The sequence below is a fragment of the Lepus europaeus genome, chromosome 12 (genome assembly GCF_033115175.1).
Source record: "Lepus europaeus isolate LE1 chromosome 12, mLepTim1.pri, whole genome shotgun sequence".
NCBI classification, from domain to species: Eukaryota; Metazoa; Chordata; class Mammalia; order Lagomorpha; family Leporidae; genus Lepus; species Lepus europaeus.
This window is the reverse complement of record NC_084838.1, coordinates 74,072,807-74,085,235: the sequence shown is the minus strand read 5'-3', so window position 1 is coordinate 74,085,235 and position 12,429 is coordinate 74,072,807. Positions and strand designations below refer to the sequence as shown.

The window sequence follows — 12,429 nt, the reverse complement described above, 5'->3', positions numbered from 1 at the left end:
TCTCTAATTTTCTTCTCCTGCCTTCCTAATTGAAATAGAGGGGAAAATGCTTACCTACTTTGGCCTAATCTGGCTGTGGACCTTGACTGAAGGAGGTTGGGTTTATACCTAACTAGGTGTCCATGAGTAACATTTAGAGTGATATCTACAACATGGAATGTTTTGAAGGGTATAAAAAGCAGCACTGTGGTATAATGCAGCATTAAATAAAGTGTGCTTCCGGGGCCAGTGCTGTGGAGCAGCGAGTTAAAGCCCTGGCCTGAAGCGCTGGCATCCCATATGGGCGCCGATTCTAGTCCTGGCTGCTCCTCTTCTGATCCAGCTCTCTGCTATGGCCTAGGAAAACAGTAGAAGATGGCCCAAGTCCTTGGGCCCCTGTTCCCACATGGGAGATCTGGAAGAGGCTCCTGGCTCCTGACTTCGGGTCAGCACAGCTCTGGCCATTACAGCCATCAGGAGTGAACCAGCAGATGGAAGACCTCTCTCTCTGTCTCTCTCTCTGTAACTCTGTCTTTCAAATAAATAAAATAAATCTTTTAAAAAAGTGTGTTTCCAGATTGCATACATCTGAATCATTTTGGGGGTGCTTGAGATCCTGGACTCATCACAGTCCTACTGAATCCAAAACACTGCGGGGGGGGGGGGTGTGTGTGTGTGACCCAGGAGCCTACAGTGTTAATGAGATCCCCAGGTAACCTCCATTAAAGTTTGGAAGTCTCTTCTTGTAGTTAATTTAACCATCTTAAGATCAAGCACATCCAGGTTCAAATCCTGGTTCTGTGGCTTTTTAACCATGTGACCAAGAAAAAGTTCTTTGAACTCTCTGAATCCCACTTTCTTTACTGATATAATCAGGGTAATGTTAATGCCCATCTCCCAGGGTTATGCTGAGAATTTATAAAACAATACTGAGTAGCGCTTCCCCTGGTTATCTGGCTCACAAAACACCCATGAACTTGAGAGACTACTGTTATTATTGCACAAAGTTTTATGAGGCATGTCTGAATTTCCACTCTGATTTGAGAGTAATTTATAATATATATTACTGGAATGAATACAAGCAATACGGTAAACTCTAATATTAAATTGTAGCCCCTCTTTACTAAGCGGAGTTGGTAAGATGGGTGCAACAATTGTCACTTCCCTGTTGCTATGGTTTCTGTGTGTCTTCTCCAAAATTCAGATGTTTCTGATGTGATCGTATAAATATGTGGAGCTTTTGGCCGGTGCCGCGGCTCACTAGGCTAATCCTCCGCCTTGCGGCGCCGGCACACCGGATTCTAGTCCCAGTCGGGGTGCCGGATTCTGTCCCGGTTGCCCCTCTTCCAGGCTAGCTGTCTGCTGTGGCCAGGGAGTACAGTGGAAGATGGCCCAAGTTCTTGGGCCCTGCACCTCATGGGAGAAAGGAGAAGCACCTGGCTCCTGCCATCGGATCAGCGCGGTCCGCCGGCTGCAGTGCGCCAGCCGCGTTGGCCATTGGAGGGTGAACCAGCGGAAAAGGAAGACCTTTTTCTCTGTCTCTCTCTCTCACTATCCACTTTGCCTGTATAAATAAATAAATAAATAAATAAATAAACAAATAAATAAATGGAGCTTTTAAGAGCAATTAGGCCATGAGAATGTCTTCCTTGTGAATAGGATTAGGTATCCTTATAAGAGGACTGGATGGAAGGAGTTTGGCTAGCTTGCCCTTCTACTTCCACCATGTGGTGATACAGTGTTTCTTTCCCCTGGTGGATACAATAATTATGTGCCCTCTTAGATGCAGAGAGCAGGCAACATAATATACCTATGATCTGGTCTTGGTTTTCCCAGCCCCTAGAACTGGGAGAAATAAATTTCTGTTTTTTGTAAGTCACACGGCAGCACAAAGTGGATAGGCATCTAGCTTTGTGTGCATTTTTCTTGTCCCAGATTCTACTGAGGCTCTTTTGGAGTGTTCTGTGTGGTACTTGTCCCCAAGAAGCAAGGCTGCGACTTTTTTTTTTTTTTTGCTGGTTCTAAGGCCATTCCTCCTTTGTTTCTGCCTTTGAACCAGCTCCAAGGGGAGTTGTTAGCAGATGATTTACAAGGAAGGCTTTGATGCTCTGCAGTGTGTCCAGAAAAATGCTATCAGTTTGCTTTACTTGTTAACCCCAGTGGCCTTTAAAAACAAAGCCCTGCAGCTGTCTCTCTCTGGCCACTTTCCTGTCCAAGGCTGCAACCTTTCTTCACTGTGCTGTTTTTTTTCTGTTGACCACAGTCTCTCTGCTATGATTATGAAATTCCCATTTTCTGAGACTTGTCAGGGTGAATCATTTCCTTGTGGCCATCTGAGCAGCAAAGGGATTCCTTTTTGCATTTCCTGGATAACATCATTAAATATTAAATAGATTTCATTCTTCCCACAAGTAATTTTCTTAACTTTAATCAATTTAAATTTGTTGGGGCATAGGGGTTATATTTATGGTAAGGAATCACTGATTCTGAGGGTGGAAAAGTTCTTCAGCTATAATTTATTTGACTTCCTTCCAGAAAATATTTTAGGACAAATCCAAATCTTTCAAGCACATGCAGTTTAATAAATGATAATTCTTCTTTTAAAGGAAGTACTGGCCAGCATTATACATGTGACTTAAACCTGAAACTATCATAGTTGGAACATCCTGCATTCAGTATCTCTTTTCATGACCACAGCATTAAGCCAGGCATTATGAAAGACACTTTTAGGAGAGTGTACCCCAGTTGAAAAGAAATGACTCTGTTGGAAATAGATTTTACAACAAGGCAGGCTAAGGATGTGAGAAGGTGTTGAAGCATAGAGGACCTGGAGAAGGAAGAAGCTTGCAGGGGGTGCAGTCACTGCTTGGCCATTTCCCACATGCATTCCTTGCTTTCCTCCTGTCTTCATATAAACTGGTGACCATCCCTGATATTGTACTGCTCTTGCCATGGCATTTGTGGGTAAAGTACCCCCAGTAGATAGCTAGCAATCTTAGGAAGCTGCCTCTCATTGACTGCTCTATCTTGTTGGCTAAGAAAAGGGAGACTCACCCGAAAATGACCGTGTTGCTGACATTTCTGGTGGGTGTTGTGTCTACAACATCTTCTCTGCACCTCCAGCAACCCTGTCAGCAAGGAGGAGGTAGCATTTCCATTTCACAGGCAGTGGAGTCAAGGCTGAGATACAACTTAGCTTACTTGAGTTAATATGCAGTTAGTAGATCAACTGGGGTTAAAATTGAGATCTTTTTTATGCCATGACAAACCATCACCTGCAAGAATAACACTGAAACACTAGAGCTTTAATGCCCAAGAATTACTTCCAAGGAAAATTGGTTCCAGTTTGGCAGTGGCCTTAAATATATCAGGGAGTTGTCTATGGGAATAGCTGTAGGGAGCCCAGTAGAACCTGTAGAGCCATTATTGGAATCATTACCTTTCATGATGCACCACTTAGGGCCAGTGGCTTCCCTCCCTCCCTTCAAAAGTTGGATGCTATGTTAGTTCTGGCTGCTGTAACAGAATACCATGGATGGCTTAAACAACAGAATGTGTTTCTCACACTTCTGGAATCTGAGAAGTCCAAGATCAAGGTGCCAGCAGACTGCTGTCTAGGGAAGGCCCCCTTGGTTTGTAGGTCACTGTTTTTTCTCACTGTATTTTCACCTGGTGGAAAGAGGGAGAGAGGGAATTTGAATGGGTAGGAAGGAGTGCCCCGCTTCTTACACTTTTGCAGGAGAATGGGGCTTCTACAGCTCCGTCTCACACAAGGCAGTTGAGTGCAGGGAGTCAGGGTGTGCATGAGGGCAGATTGGGTGGCTTCAGGCCCAACTGAAACTGCATGAGCACAAATTCCAAGCTCATTGCTGCACTTGGTACTTTATTCCTATGGCCTTGAGCTTTACCAGGTTGAACCAATCCATCTCTTCCTCTTTATAACCGAGGGTCCTAGAAACCAGAATGAACATCTCCAGGTTATTTTGGTGAATATGAAATTAGAGCTGGATGATTGAAGCAGATTCCATGAAGTGTGGTGCCCAGAGGCCTCGCTGTGTTGGAACAGGGATGTCTGTGCCAACTGGGACAGGTGTCAACATGACAGAGCTATAAAAGTTTTTTTTTTTTTTTTTTTTTTTTGACAGGCAGAGTGGATAGTGAGAGAGAGAGAGACAGAGAGAAAGGTCTTCCTTTTTGCCGTTGGTTCACCCTCCAATGGCCGCTGCGGCCAGCGCATCATGCTGATCCGAAGCCAAGAGCCAGGTGCTTCTTCCGGTCTCCCATGCGGGTGCAGGGCCCAAGTACTTGGGCCATCCTCCACTGCCTTCCCGGGCCATAGCAGAGAGCTGGCCTGGAAGAGGGGCAACCAGGATAGAATCCGGCGCCCCAACCGGGACTAGAACCCGGCGTGCCGGCACCGCAAGTTGGAGGATTAGCCTGTTAAGCCACGGCGCCGGCCTTAAAAGTTCTTTGAAGTTAGACCAGTCTGGCATCAAATCCCAGCTTCCTCATTTACTAGCAATGCATTTAGGTAGTACATAATACCCACAACCAGCATTTATTGATTTTCTACTCTGTGTCAGACACTAATCATATATTGTCACCCTGAAAACATTAACTCACAAGTACTTTTTTTCAGTTATTAATAGTCTGTGAGGAAGATACTGTTATTAACTTTATTTCACAGATTAGGAAACTTGGGCTCAGAGAAATTATGTAATTTACCTGAAGGCAAACAGAAAAGATTGGAACCCAAGAAATATGCCTTCAGTGCCCATATTCTTTTTTTCCCAAATTTTCTTTTATTTATTTATTTATTTATTTTTTTGACAGGCAGAGTGGATAGTGAGAGAGAGACAGAGAGAAAGGTCTTCCTTTTTGCCGTTGGTTCACCCTCCAATGGCCGCTGCGGCCGGCGCATCACACTGATCCAAAGCCAGGAGCCAGGTGCTTCTCCTGGTCTCCCATGCGGGTGCAGGGCCCAAGTACTTGGGCCATCCTCCACTGCCTTCCCTGGCCATAGCAGAGAGCTGGACTGGAAGAGGGGCAACCGGGATAGAATCCGGCACCCTGACCGGGACTAGAACCCAGTGTTCTGGCGCCGCAAAGTGGAGGATTAGCCTGTTGAGCCACGGTGTCGCCCCAAATTTACTTTTAATTGATGCATAATAATTGGTAGGTAGTTGTGAGGTACAGTGTGGTTATATAATAAATAGCAAATCAGGGTGATCAGCATTTCCTTCTCCTTAAACATTTCTTTGTGTTTGGAGCCTATGAATTCCATTGTTGTCATTCTTTATAAACTACATAATGCCTTGCTGTGAACGGTAATCACCCTACTATGCTGTAGAACACTAGAACCTCCTCCTCCCAATGTGTTTTGTTACCTGTGCTCAAACTCCCTCTCCCACCCCCACCCTTTAGTAGTCACCCTTCTATTTTCTTCTGTGAGATTAGCTTTTTAGTTTCCATATGTGAAAGCAGGTGGTGTTTGTCTGTACCTTTGGGCCTATGCACTTAACCACCAAACTCCTATATTTGTTTCTGTATCTGTAAAAAAAGGAAAAGAGCTACTTGCGTGTTGTGAAGATGAAATCGAATGAGATCTCAGTGCATGAAGTACACATATTTGGGGTTTGTTGGGTACTCAGCTACCAGCAGCTGTGATTCCTGTCTCCCTTTGCATGATACACAGGAGCTCTCCCTTTTCTGACCTTAGTTGCATCTCCCACCTCATCTGTGTCCAGCTCTCTGTTCACTGGTTCCCTTGCTGCCTGCACCTGTTTATACCTATCACTACAGCACCGCCCTCCTCATTTCTACTCTATTTAGAACTCACTATGATTTATGAGGATGAGACTTGCTTCAGGCAGTATCATTTCATTTCTGCCATTCTGCCTGACCATGTCTTTAAAGAACCTTCCTCTCCTTTCTACTGCATCGCTGCTTCATGCTGTGGGGATGGATTACTTCTGGAAAGTGCTCATTCTCTCTCTCTGGCTTTTTGCTAATTTCTCTTTCAATGAAGATTCTTTTCCTGAGCTTTTTCTGTTACCCCTTTCCATCTTCTGCTGTCCTACCTGCGGTCTGCCTTACTTGTATTTTGGCAAACCATTGTTGTAGCTATGCCCGAGGCATCCCCAGCAGTGTTCTTAGAGTCCCCTGGAGAAGGCTCCCACCCAAGTCCCATATCCAGTATGTCTCTGGGTTTGACTACCTTGAAAATGGCCCATCCTGACTTATCTCCACAGGCAACTGGCACCATCTCATCCATTAACCATTCTCTCTAAGTCTCTGCTAGACTATGTGTGTTTTGCCGTTGGTCCTCATGACTGCTTTAGCTGGGACCTTGTTGCTTGTATCTTCCAAGTGGGTTTGGTCGGTGGGAGGCACCAGCAACAGGTGAAGAGGGAGCAGTAGCTACAGTCTTTTATGACAGCCTTCACTTTCCATGGGGCTCTGGTGATGCTGTTTTCCTCTGCCTGCAGCCCTGAGGTGTGAGTGCTAGTCTCTGTGCATTCCCCTGTCCCTCCTCTGTCTCCTTAGCCAGGTCTGCACCTTTACTTGTAGTCTCTTCATGAACATCTCTTCTTTCCAATGACATGGAATGAATTCTGTGCCCTTTTGGGTCCCTACAAACTTGAATGGCTACATATGAAAGGTCATTGGGGTTTTCCTTTAAAATATTTACTTTTGGGCCAGCAGCACAGCTCACTAGGCTAATCCTCCACCTGCGGCACTGGCACACCGGGTTCTAGTCCCAGTCGCAGTGCCAGATTCAGTCCCGGTTGCCCCTCTTCCAGTCCAGCTCTCTGCTGTGGCCTGGGAGTGCAGTGGAGGATGGCCCAAGCACTTGGGCACCCACATAGGAGACCAGGAGAAGCACCTGGCTCCTGGCTTCCGATCAGCACGGTGTGCTGGCCGCAGCAGCCATTTAGGGGTGAACCAATGGCAAAGGAAGACCCTTCTCTCTGTCTCTCTCTGTCTCACTGTCCACTCTGCCTGTTAAAAAAAAATATTTACTTTTACATACATAATTCTTATTCTTCTGAGGGAAATGATGAGATTCAAAAGGATGACACAGTGTCTCCAAGTTCTTGGCTATTTCCTGACTCTAATAAGCAGGGATGATTCCTGTTTTATCAGGACCCTGGGATGAACATGGCTTAGTAAAATGTGGCTTAGTATAAATACTCCACTTTGGGTGTAAAGGTTTTTTAAAAATCTTACTTTCTTGAGTAGAAGGGAAGAGAAAACAAGCAAGAGCAAATAAGTACAACCACTGTCACTCACTTGTTCATTCCCAGATGTCTGCAATGACAGGCTTTGGGCTGGCAGAAGTCAGGAGGGAGGAACTCAGTCCAGATCTCCCATATGGGTGGTAAGGACCCAAATCACTTGAGCATCCCCTGCTGCTTCCCAGGGTCTACATTAGCAAGAAGCTGGAATCAGGAGCTGGAGCCAGATATTGAACCCAGGCCCTCTGATATGGGCATCTTAACCCACTAAAGACCAACTGCATGGAAACTACGATTTTTAAAAATTTTTAACCATGTGACTTTGAGCAAGTAAATATTTCTTGATCTCAGTTTTCTTATTGAAAATTGTGAAGCTACTGACTTTATGGAGTTTGTAATTACTTTTAGCTCTTAAAAAAAATCAGGCCCATGGGTCACAACCTGAAGCATTTAGAGCTGGCTCAGGATCTTGGTTTTGCTTCTTGGACTAAAGACTAAGGTTATTCTAAGTTTTTCCCCACCCCACCTGCTGATTTAGACCTCTGATGTTTGTGCCTCACTCTTAACAACCTTTATTTACCATGATTCTTTGTTGCAACTGTTTTTACAAGTTGATGAGCTCAGTTCCATAGTGGAGTATGTGCTTGCTAACCTGCCAGGACAAGAGGGACTCATACTCTTTGTGGAGATATGAATGCAGCATCAGTTGAGGCCTTCCATGTACTTCACTGTGATTTCAGGCCTACATTTGTGGTGTCCTTAGAACAGAATAGAGGAAAGGGTTGTAGGTTTAAAAGCAAACAACCTGACATCCAAATATCTTTTGGTTTTCCTTTTCCCAGTGTGGTTCTGGAGAAGAAAATAAGGAAAGAGGGTTAAAGAATGATTCCTCTGGGTCATGTAGTGGCTTGGGAAATTTATATATAATGTAAATATATTATATAATTATATAATCTCACCAAATCTTTGTAGCAGATTTATTATCCCCAGTGTGTCAGTGGTGAAACTGAGGCTCAGAGATACGTATACATTGCAGAAGGACACGTGACAGATACATATGTCAGTTGTGGTTGTGCTGAGGAATTAGGCCTAATTTTTTCAATTTTGTTGAATCACAAAATCATTTCTAACCTCCTCAAGCTTAGCATGTAGATGGTGTTTAACTTTCCTACAAAGGTTAAAATAGATGGGATATTTTATTTACCCTTCTCACTGGGTCTGATTTTGTCAGAGGTTGGTAGTCTTTTCTATTTTAAACTTCATTGTATTTTTTTTTTGTTTTTTACCCTCTGGAAGAACATCCTGATGTTTGCAGGTTCACTGGCTTGCCACTGGGTGTCTTTGAACTTTTATAGAAATTGCTAAAATAGCACATCAAAAAAGAATGAGAGAAAGGAGATAGGAGAGATTTTTCAGCAACGTCAGGCCATGACCCGTATGGAAATGTCTCCCTGTGGGTCATGGCCAATGCCACAGTGTAGGTAACACAACACCTCTTCCGTTTCCATTGGGCAGACCATGTTAGCTTTTTATTTAAGATAACATCGTTCACCTTGACAAAGTCAAATGTCTTGTTTCCATTTTCTTGTTTTTAACTTTCTTGTCCACACTCGTAATACCATTACTAGTTCTTTAAAATACTGGAAGTTAAAATAATTTCTTACTATCTCAATGTGAATAGTCGAGCCAAACGTTTGTAAACACTTTTTAGTGAAATGATGGGCCATTTGTTTGAGAAGCAATTCTCATGTCTCCAGTGCACCAATGGAATCATCCCTAGTTTCCCTGGGTGGCAACTATGCATTGGAGAGAATTTGCCTTCTGTATGTGCTGGCATAGGATTAACTCAAGGATGTATACAAAATACTCCCTGGGATATTTACATTCAAATGGCCTCATCTGAAAATAATTACAGTAAACTTACACTTTCCATATCTTGTGATAAAAAATATTGATAAATATTTTGTGAGTAGCATCTTTGAAACAGTTGGCCTCAAGCTTTTCAAGCTCTTGTTTGCATCTCTTTTTCTTTTCCTAGAAAAGAATAAGAATGATGTGAAATGTACATTCACTCAGCAGAGGGGAATATGGAAAAGCCACTTCAGAAAGTTCATACAAAAATGGAATTAAGAGGTAAGTTTATTTTGGTGCAAAATATTTTGAAAGTCATGCATAGTATTTTTTTATAAAACACATTTCCCTTGAACTTTTAAGCCCTGTATATTTGTTTGTGTGTGTATTTTTTGCCTGTTGTTGTCCTGTTTCTCCACTCCCATTCTTGAGTTCTGACAGTTACTAGCTCTTGTGTCCTTGGGCTAGTTGCTTGATCACCTGAGCTTGGTTGTGTGCTACTGTGGTGTCCTTGCAAGTAGTCATCCTCAACTGGGGGTCACTTTGGACCTCTAGGAGACATTTGGTAGTGGTTGGAGATATTTTTGGTTGTCACAGCTGTGTGGGGTTTCTTGCTGGCTTCTAGTGGGTGGAGCCTGGAATGTTGCCAGGGGTGCATGGGACAGGACATTCTTCCTGGCCCCCAGCAGAGATACAGGTTGATAGAGCCAAGAATGAGAAACTCTTCTGTAGAGGTTGTGGTGATGAACAACTTTAGTTAAGGTGCTTTGCAAATTTTTTAGGGCTGTGACATATAGAGTGTGACTACAGCTTCTTCCAGACATGGGTGCTAATTCTGATTAAAACTAATAGTATCTAACATGCCCCAGGTGCCATGTAGAATCTGGGATTCTGTTTTTCTTTTATTAAAACACATTGGGCTTCATAATCTTAGAGACCATTTCTGGCTCTGAGAATCTATTTGAGAAAAGCATTATATGGTAATTGGACCCAAAATTGACAAAATCAAGAGTTGCTATTTTCAGCATTTTTCAGCCCTCATGTAGATCACTGACCTGAATCTTCGTTCTCCAGATAATCTTGAGGGTTCCTGACAGAGGAAGCTGGGGAGTGGCATCTTCACCTATAAACAAGAGTCTTTTTCTTTGTTTTAGGAACAGAATGTACCCTAGAATAGTGATTCTCTACTGTGGTTACCAGAATCATTTGGCTCATCGAAAAAGTACAGGGCCTGGGCATCTGTAACTTTACTATGCCCTTCAGATAATTCTGATATACACATATGTTTAAGGTTCACTAATATAGAGTGCTAGTTCTCAAACTTGGCTTTCATTTTAGAATACATATTTTTGTCATGTAATTCATTTAAGGAGAGGGCCCTTAACTTGAAATCCTCTTTGAAGGCATCAGTATGCATGAGAATAACATATAATGAGCTCACAGAAACATGTTAGAATTTCAGATATGTTCCTCGTGGATGGTGGCCCACAGTAGGGTCCTAACATCACTCAGATATTGAACATGAAAGATCATGGAGTGTTAGCGAAGGCCATCAAATGGAGATGCGTATGTGACAGACACACATTCTGCTCACATAGCAATTCAAGGCTTAAAATAGCTTTGATCTTTGGTACTGTTGCATAAAACACTCCTACTTGGTTTTAGACTTAAAGAAATATACGTTTTAGCATCATCTTAATACTTTTTCCTTTGTGAAAAATTACACTGAGGAAATTTAGAGATGAGAATAGAAGGTAATATGTTAAATTGATTTGTTTTCTTTATGATGAAAGCACACCAGGAGATTCTCCCCTTCGTGGCTTGTTAAATCAATTAATTTGCTATCTAACAGAGCAAGTGTTTGCCCAAAGGATGAATGGAAATGTTTAATATTCTATTACTTCAGTGAAACCTGTAATACCTCTTGCATACCTGGAGTTGACTAGGAGCAATCAACCCCATCACCTTTCAAAATTGAGATTTCCTTTGATCCTGTCTATGACTGGTAATGAAGTCTTGAGAACTTTCAGGAATAGTTTTTGGGCCACTTGTTCCCCCTCTCAGTGACCTACAGTATCTTGCAGGCACATGGCAGACATTCAAGGCATATTTGAGTTTATTTTAAATTCCCATTTGGAAGGAGTTGAGGCACACATGTTGCAGATGAGTCACTTGTCCCAAGGGCACAGGCTGAGGTTACTTTTTCCATCTGAGCCCAGAAAGTCCTGGCCTTCCTGTGGTTGGAGTCCTCTGTGTCTCTCTGGCATTTCCATTCGAGGAAGATGGAAAGGTATGCATCCTGGCAAGGATTGTGTCTTAGTCTTCTTGGGGGTACTGTCACAACATACCGCAGACTTGTTGGTTTATCCAGCAGGCATTCATCTCTTATAGTTCTGGAGGCTGGAAGTCAGAGGTGAGGGTGACACTGTGGTTAGGACACTGTGATGACCCTCCCTTCCTGTTTGGCTGACAGCCACCTTCTAGCTGTGTCTTCCATTAGGACTGGGGAGAGAAAGAGAGAAACTTCTTCATCTTCTCATAAGGACACAAATCCATAACGTGTGCTTTGGACTCACAGCTTCATTTGACTCTAATTGTATCCTAAAGGCCCAATCCACAAATATCATGTTGTAGGTTAGGACTTTAAGTATATGACTTTTGGGTAAACTCACTTCAGTCCATAGGCTGGCTGTATATTCATAAGCTTCTGGGCTACTGAGACAGCTGGAAGTTACTAGACCCATTCCACATGACATTCTTCCCAACTTACTGTTTTATTTTTAATTGACAAAAAATTTTATTTCATTGTCATGTACAGCATATTTTGAAATAGATATACATTGTGGGGTAGTTAAACTGAACTGGTTAGCATACACATCATCTCACATATGTATCACCTTTTTGTGCTGAACACATTGAAAATCTACTCTCTTAGTTATTTGCAAGACTACAGTACTTTGTTATTAGCAATAATCATGATATTGTAGAATGGAGTCTTGGACTTGTGCCTGCCATCTCACTGAAATTTTATGTTCTTTGATCAACATCTCCCTAACCCTACAAGACTTCCATTCCATTCCAACCCCTGATAACCGCCTTTCTAATCTCTGTTTCCATGAATTCAATTTTGTGGGATTTCATATACATATGAGTTCATGTGGTATTCATCTTTCCATGCCTTACTTACATTAATTACCAGAGTATCCTCTGGGTTCATCTAGATTATTGGAGATGGGAAGATGTCCTTCTCTTTTATGGATGAGTGCTACTGTATACATGAACCACATTTTGTTCATCATATGTTAATGGAGACTTAGGTGGATTCCATGTATTGGATATTGTGAATAAAGCTGAAGAGAAC

General features: G+C 42.7%; 1 long non-coding RNA gene across 1 annotated transcript in view; it reads left to right on the top strand.

The window, feature by feature from the left end:
• The window catches only part of LOC133771933 (uncharacterized), a 29,769-nt gene that overhangs the window by 3,492 nt on the left and 13,848 nt on the right, over positions 1–12,429 (top strand). The window contains exon 2 of the long non-coding RNA XR_009867651.1: positions 9,256–9,350. This is a non-coding gene — a long non-coding RNA (uncharacterized LOC133771933). The remainder of the gene's footprint in view (positions 1–9,255; positions 9,351–12,429) is intronic.